Raw genomic sequence first — 8,286 nt, 5'->3', positions numbered from 1 at the left:
AGCCTCTACCAACTCCCTCACCCACCCTCTTCCCACTCCCGCACCCACCCTCTTCCCACATCCCTCACCCACCCTCTCCCTCTACCAACTCCTCACCCACCCTCTCCCTCTCCCCACTCCCTCACCCACCCTCTCCCACTCCCTCACCCACCCTCTTCCACTCCCTCACCCACCCTCTACCCACTCCCTCACCCACCCTCTACCAACTCCCTCACCCACCCTCTCCCACTCCCTCACCCACCCTCTACCAACTCCCTCACCCAGCCTCTACCAACTCCCTCACCCACCCTCTACCAACTCCCTCACCCACCCTCTACCAACTCCCTCACCCACCCTTTGCCCACTCCCTCACCCACCCTCTTCCCACTCCCTCACCCAGCCTCTACCCACTCCCTCACCCACCCTCTTCCCACTCCCTCACCCACCCTCTACCCCACTCCCTCACCCACCCTTTGCCCACTCCCTCACCCACTCCCACTCACACCCTCGCCCCACTTCCTCACCCACTCCCACTCAGAGACAGCAGGCTACGTCGTGGCCCCATGTGAAATGTCATGACGCGCTTCACGACCCGGTGCCAAAGGCTTACTCAGGAGACCGGCTAACAACCGGCACATGCTGGCTGGGAAGGGGGGCAGGGGACAGGACTGGACTGGATCTCCAACTGTCACGTGTCGGGGGGTGTAGAGCAGGGAGACGGGAGACCGGGGGGAGTGCGGGGGCGGGGGTGGGGGGGGGGGGCGGTGTGGCAGCCAGAGAACTAGGCCAGGGGAGGGTTGGCCTTGATCTTGGTCTGCTCTGACCTGGCGCTTCTAAGCTGAACACTGGTCTGCTCTGAGACTCACTCACACATGCATTCTTCAGGACTCTGTGAAACACAGCTGCCCTGGGAAACACACGTGTCACCTCATACCTCGCCCGCTAGCTCTGATTAAAAAAAGCTTAGCGTGGCGCTGACACTATGACCAACCACACCCTGGGCCCACGGCTTCGCCCTGGCCTGATAGCACAGAGATAAAAGAGAAAGAAACAAAGAGATTGGTATCTGCATGGGTGCTTTTTCTTTACCTTTCTTTACCTTGTAAGAGTGCATATTATCATTGCTCATTAAGATTTTATGACTACTCTGATTGTTCCTCAACTGTAACTACGCTTATGATTGTATGATTATGCTGTGTGGTTTGATTTGATCTGATAAGCATAATGTGTCCCAACACCAAACAAGATTGCAATGAAATGAAGCGAATTGAGTTTTGCAGAGCGGAGGACAGGGTGTGAGAAAGAGGGATGGAAAGGAATAGAATGAGTAGCAGAGGTAGAAGAGGTTTTGGAACGGACAGTTTGAGAGTGAAAGAAAGGAGAAGAGAGAGAAAGAGTGACTGACTCACAATGTGATGTGAGTCAGTCTACACACGTGCTCCAGATCTGCCGGATCAGATTTAAAGCATTTCATTGCACTGAAAGCATTTCATTGGACTCTATCTAGTATATTGTGTAGTTGACAAATAAAATTTGATTTGATTCGAATTGAAGATCTGATCTGCTCAGGAAGAACAAATGACAATCAACACTGATTTATACACTCACCGAACACTTTATTAGGAACACTATACTAATACTGGGTAGGGCCTCCCTTTGCTCTCAAAACAGCCTCAATTCTTCGTGGCATTGATTCCACAAGATGTTGGAAACATTCCTTTGAGATTCTGGTCCATGATGACATGATTGGATTACGCAATTCCTGCAGATTTTTCAGGTGCACTTTCAAGCTGTGAATCTCCCGTTCTACCACATCCCAAAGGTGTTCTATTGGACTCAGATCCGGTGACTGGGAAGGCCAGTTTGAGACGACATTAGAAGATGGGTAAATTGTGGCCATGAAGGGATGCACATGGTCAGCAACAATACTCAAATAGGCTGTGGCATTCAAGCGATGATTGATTGGTATTAACGGGCCCAAAGTGTGCCAAGAAAACATTCCCCACACCATTACACCACCTCCACCATGAGAAGGTGTACAGGTGTTCCTAATAAAGTGTTCAGTGAGTGCTTTTATAAGATACACATGAACAAACACCAAACCTCCCCAACCCCATTGCCCCCCAGACACCCTACACACACACACACACACACACACACACACACACACACACACACACACACACACACACACACACACTCACTCACACACACACACACAAACACACAAACACACAAAGACACACTATGAACACCCTCCACCAACACACACACCAAGCAAAGTGACTGCACAAAGGGCTCCAGTCTTTCTGCTGAGGGAGGTACATTTATTCAGCTGAGTAGGACAGTATAACTTCCTGTCTTGTGTGCACCAAGCCAACTGCCATGGAAAGCATCATGAGAGATATGATTCATCCACATGGCCTCCCACATGGCCTCCCCCCCACCCCCCCCCCCCCCCCCCCCCCCCCCCCCCCCCCCCCCCCCCCCCCCCCCCCCCCCCCCCCACACCGAGTCACTTCTCTCTCACCATGCTCTCTCTACCACCAACGGACTTTAACACCACATCACACCGTAATAAAACGCTGGCCTATCTCTCCGTCACATGGGCCAGCGGCGCTAAGCTGGTGCCACTGCCCTGGTGCCACTGCCCTGGTGCCACTGCCCTGGCTGTTACATCATCTCAGTTCCTAGAAATTGCCCCCAAATAAACCACAGATCAAGAATCAGATTGTTTCTCCTTCTATAATGGTTGAAATTAGGGGGCGGGGGGGGGGGGGTAATCTGCTCCTTGATCTGTGGCTCGGAGAAGCTGGTCAGAGTACAGAGTGAGACAAAGGGCGGGGAGGGGGGGGGGGGGGGGGGTTGAGAGGATTCTAAATCCATATTCAGATACCAGAGAGAACACCATACATGTGAGAGGAAAAAACATCCCTCAGATGAACCAACAGAGTAAACACACCAGGCCTGTTTGGTGGACTGTTTGATGAACTGTCAGTCAACAGTCTAAGGGGTTTAGGAGTGCCGAGGTTTGGGATTGTGGGCACCGTCTGATAAGACAGGCCTGGATCCTTTTTTTTTCCATCTTTGCCCCGCGCCCACCTCTCTCTTTCAGTCTGTTGTCGCTAAGGGCTTTGTGTGTTCAATCCCACATTTGTGTTTCAGTCACAAATAAAAGGGGGAGGTAAGAAGGAGGGAGCGAGAGGGGTGAGAGGGAGGGCGGGAGACAAAAAGGAACATCTCTTCTCCGTCCATCCCCCATTTACACCACAAACAACAGCTGGTCAATCATCAATCAATCAATCAACCAGTCTACATGTTGTCTGCTCCTCTCTCTGTGTTACAAGAGGTCCAGTCATCTGAAAGACTTACTCCTGTTTCATTTACATGACAACTAATCTGGGTTCTGTGTGTGTGTGTGTCAGGTTAGGTAACGAGACCCGTTTTTTTTACGAGCACACAGAGGGAGCTCTTTTTACACAAGACAAATGTTGAGTTTCCACAGACTGCCCCCTCTCTCTCTCTCTCTCTCTCTCTCTCTCTCTCTCTGCACAGACCCTCTAACAACGCTCCTGTGATTTAACTGATCTAATTGAACCTCCTCAGACAGACTCCTAATGTCCTGAGCTCCTTGGGGGAAAAACTCATTCTTCCCGCAAGAAAAGAAGAGGTGAAAAGGCAGGATTGAGTAACTATGAGTTCAATGGGTTTGTGACTGAGCAGGGAGAGACAATGCATTCCAGACATGTCTGTGAGACAGAGATGGTGTCGTTGAGGTGTACATGGAGACACATTAGAACTCACACTTTATAACCCTGCCCTAAGACATGATGCTCACCCCTCACTGTCCCACTCTACCCCCCACCCCCCTCCTCCATCCCCCCCCCCCCCCCTAACTGTACCTCTCACAACACTCTAAAGAACCCCCAAAATGCACTGCCCCCTGCTGTTTATGCCAACAAATGAATGGACTAACCCCACCTTCTAACCACATCCCCTAACCCCACAAAGCAGACAAAACACTTCTGAATTTACTCTGTAAATCTCCAGGAGCATACATTGTTGAATTCTCTGAACTGTAACCACTACAGCCCCATTGTAACTGGACAACCAATAAAACAAACACTTACCCTCCTCGTTGCACAAGTAGGAGTAGAACCCTTCAGACTTCAGCATGATGAGGAGAGATCCCCATCCCAGCAGCACGGCAGAGAAGAGCAGGTTCTCTATGATGGCAGTCACTGCCATCCACCAGCGCCTGGCAAACGCTGTGGCCAGGGTGGGAGCCATGGTGCCAGGGAGAGAGAGAGAGCAGAGAGAGGGGAGGACAGGGGACTGAGCAGCTGAGAGAGAGAGAGAGAGAGAGGGTGGGAAGGAGGGGTGGGCAGTGGTGCAGGACAGAACAGCCAGCAACGATCAGAAAGTGTGCTTCAGACACTCAGCCAGTGGTTCAGAGTGAGCGACCTCCAGAGGTTTCACTAATCTGTGGAGAAAGAGAGAGAGGGGGGGGGGGGGGGGGGTGGGATTGTGAACATGAGGTGACCAAACTGATACCAGGTACCATATCAGGTACCATTCAATAATATGCTAACTGTTTTTGGGAGTCTCTCCCTCCCTTAACACACTGTTTATCAATCATTCACTCTAACTAGGACGCGGAGAACATACATGTGCCTAATTGCATTACAACACTATAGTACATGGGAAGTTACATATTAACATCGAGGGAATACTTAGCCTATGTCTAGTGACAACCATGGAATTATGGGTGTCATACAGGAAATGGTAAACTGGTCCGAACTGGACTCGCCAGTTTCTCCACTCATTTCTCTACCCCCTCTCTCACACACACAAACAGCCCCAGACAGGCCCACCGAACCGCAAGTTTCCCCCGCAATTACCAGCGCGCATCCGAAACACAAAAACGCTGCCAGTAGACGGCCGATCAACAAAACTCTCTCTCTCTCTCTCTCTCTCTCTCTCTCTCTCTCTCTCTCTCTCTCTCTCTCTCTCTCTCTCTCTCTCTCTCTCTCTCTCTCTCTCTCTCTCTCTCTCTCTCTCTCTCTCTCTCTCTCTCTCTCTCTCTCTCTCTCTCTCTCTCTCTCTCTCTTTCACACACACACACACACACACACACACACAGAGTTAGCCTATCCTGACCCGTCGGCACTCTTCTAATCATAATCTCGGGACAGAAAGGCAGAATCACAACAAGAGACCATACAAACTAGCTCCAATCACCACAAGGCTTGTAGCCTATTGTATAGGGTTGCCCAGTTCATGCCAGATTCTACAGAATCACATCCTAACTCCATCAGCATTGTTTCACCTACAACCATGAATTAATTTTTGATCACTCTATTACTTCTGCCCTTGGACTTAGTAACTGTAAGCCACCACTGTTGGCAAATGGGCTACAAAATTTCACTTCAAACACATTACAGCCTGTTTCTGACCAACCAAGACAATCCTGAGAGTGGTGTCTTACCTGTGAGTGAGTACGACAGCACACTGACGATAGAAGTATACTTTTCTTCTCTTCTTTTCTTGATATCTGTTCTAATGAGATACTGAGGCTCATTAATCGGGTTTCTGTACATCAGTGACTTTATTCTGGAAAGAGCTGTCTTTATACGCGCCGAGAAGCCTGCAAAACATTCCAGCGTTGCTATTGGCTGTCCGAGGTGCTGAAACCTGCCGTGACCAATCACCGCTCCATCATTGACTTCAGGGACAGGGCTCACAACTAGCGCATGTATATTCACCGGCCAGAGCGAGGGAGGGAGAGAGAGGCAGTCAAAATATAGAGGACAGGGCAGAGGTTGGGGTTTGATAACACATAGAATCTCACGGGTCGATAAAGTACATTTCTAAGAGATAAAGTAATTTCGACCGGACGTTTTTAATACGAGATTAAACTAAGACAAACAAAGTGAACATGAAAAACAAAGGGGTCCACACAGAGAAACGGTGACGAGGGGTTATGTCCACAGTGTTATCACCAGGTAGGCATTTGTCTCTGTCTACAGGCTGGGGAATGCCGGCGAGTTTATTTAATCACAGAATAATAGTCTTTTAACGGCCGTGTTACATTAGATATCTTAGTCATTGCGTCCTACTCGTTCCGTCTGTGCACAGACAGTTCTGGTTGCCACTTGGCAACGTTATTGTAATCCGTGGGTGACATCGGTGTTGCAACCTGAATTTCACTGACTCTGAGCACACATTTAAAATGCATTATTGGGAAATGTCCTCAATCAGCACATTTTTGAAGGTCTAGCTATAGGGTCAAGTGAAGTCTGAGCTATTGCAAAACAACAGATATGAGAGGGAAAACAAATTAGTCGCAATCAAGTTAACAACAACGTGAGTCCACACGGCGAAAACAACGTTGTGACGTTAAAATAGCAAATAGTGAAGTGTGCAGAATTTGTTTTATTCAGATGATAAGGTTCGTTCTTTCTCTTTCTCTCTCTGGCTCTCTCACTCTCTCATTTACGTCACAACCTCTACACGTGCATATGCGCGTCACATCTCGCGGGTGGTTTGTTAGTGTCCAGGTGCCAGAAGGGCACCAAGGTAACTCCAGATGCGCGCAAGGCCAGTTGTAATTGGGGTCATTACTTTCATGAGACGGACAGCTCGAGCCCACATAACTAGACCTGTACGTACACATCGTCTGCGTGCGTGTTCTAGGAATATACTCTATAGGCCTATCAAGTAGGTGTCCCTGGCGTACACACACAGCCACGCGCACTCTCTCTCCTATCTCTTTCTCTCTCGTTGCGCTTGCACACTGCTGTGTGACAAATGCACATACGTCAGAGTTATTATATTATATTGAGGAGATTTCTCCAGAACATGTTTAATTCTCGTGCTTTAGTGCTCAGAGTCAAGCTACAGGCCTAGGCCTAGAGTTAGTGTTAGGGTTTGGGTTATGTCTCCAAACGAACGAACCAATGGGTATTGCATAGGCTTACCAACCTCTTTTTTACTACTACATCATCATCTATGTAGTAGTAAAAAAGAGGTTGGTAAGCACTAACGGAAATAGTACTGTGTAACCTTGTTTAAACTAATGTTCAGCACTTTGTAACCTTGTTTAGTAATCGCTATACAAACACAGGTATTATTATTAAATAACATTATTAAAATACATCTCCATGTACACTTAGGTTTACCTTCCACTAAATGACTGCATACATGTCACATGGAGCTCAAACCTACAGATCCTGGATGAATCACGATAGAAATCCACTAGAATTCGGCCACGTGTTCCATTGGCTAGATAAGCGTCCACAGTTAAAACGTGCACGGGATTTAAGAAGTCTGTGTCAGATGTAGGACGCATCAGTCAAACCTGAGGCCTTGGCGACCTCAGTTGAAACTTGCGCAGGACTTAAGAAGTCTGTGTGAGATGTAGGACGCATTAGTCAAACCTACCTGGAGCTATCGAGAGGAGACTGCAGTTTCAGGAGCTTACTTTCAGGAGGTTACTCATTACTCATTATGCTTGGCACTTAACTAAACGAAGTCATTGATGTCGTAATGATTAGAATGTGATTCATGTCACCACAGATTACAGGGGAAAGGAATGATTGATCATGGTTTAGAGGTGATTAACAAATACCTATATTTTAATCTGTAAAGAACTGAACAGTCTCCTATTGAGGGCACACAGGGAGATAATAGCAGGTAAAACGGTTAAAATGGACACTTCAACATTTTACAACCTCATATTGATTATTTCCAGCACCATATACCACTGTCTACATGTGTGAAAATTGTGATTGTCTACGTCCTGTAGTCAAAAACATAAGAGAAAAGGCCCTCAGGAAATTACCTAATTGTTATGCCGAGCCTAATGGTCAATTATGTGTGTATATCAGTGGAGGCTGGTGGAGGTGGAAATCGGAGGACGGGCTCATTGTAATGAGGAGAGGAATCATTGTAATGCATGGAATGGAATGAAACACCATTCCTGCTTACATTCCATGCATTACAATGACCCGTTCTCCGAAGAGAAAGAGAATGCAAATCCTATGTGTCCTGTTTGGTGTAGTCCTTTATGGCCTGTTAGAATTCAAATTCAAAGCTCTAAGGCTCCAACACATCAGCGCCACCGTGTGGTATAAAATAATAGGCCTATAGGGAAGCAGGAAACAGTAGGGCATTTCTTTCTCTCTCTGTCTATTTCTGAGTATTTCCTAGATAACCCTGCACTTTTATAGATGACATTAACAACATAATCATAAGAAATACAATTTATTTATAAAAATGTAATTTTATTGCACATTTAGATGGATA

General features: G+C 47.6%; 1 pseudogene across 1 annotated transcript in view; it reads right to left on the bottom strand.

Moving 5' to 3' along the window:
- LOC310822211 (large neutral amino acids transporter small subunit 4-like) overlaps nt 1–4,269 on the bottom strand; it is a 14,593-nt pseudogene extending 10,324 nt beyond the window's left edge. The window contains exon 1 of the transcript XR_014555084.1: nt 4,110–4,269. The product of XR_014555084.1 is annotated as a large neutral amino acids transporter small subunit 4-like (transcript). The remainder of the gene's footprint in view (nt 1–4,109) is intronic.
- Between the last annotated feature and the right edge of the window lie 4,017 nt (nt 4,270–8,286).

This window comes from Argentina silus, assembly GCF_951799395.1.
Source record: "Argentina silus genome assembly, chromosome: 2".
NCBI classification, from domain to species: Eukaryota; Metazoa; Chordata; class Actinopteri; order Argentiniformes; family Argentinidae; genus Argentina; species Argentina silus.
This window is presented reverse-complemented; position numbering and strand designations above follow the sequence as displayed.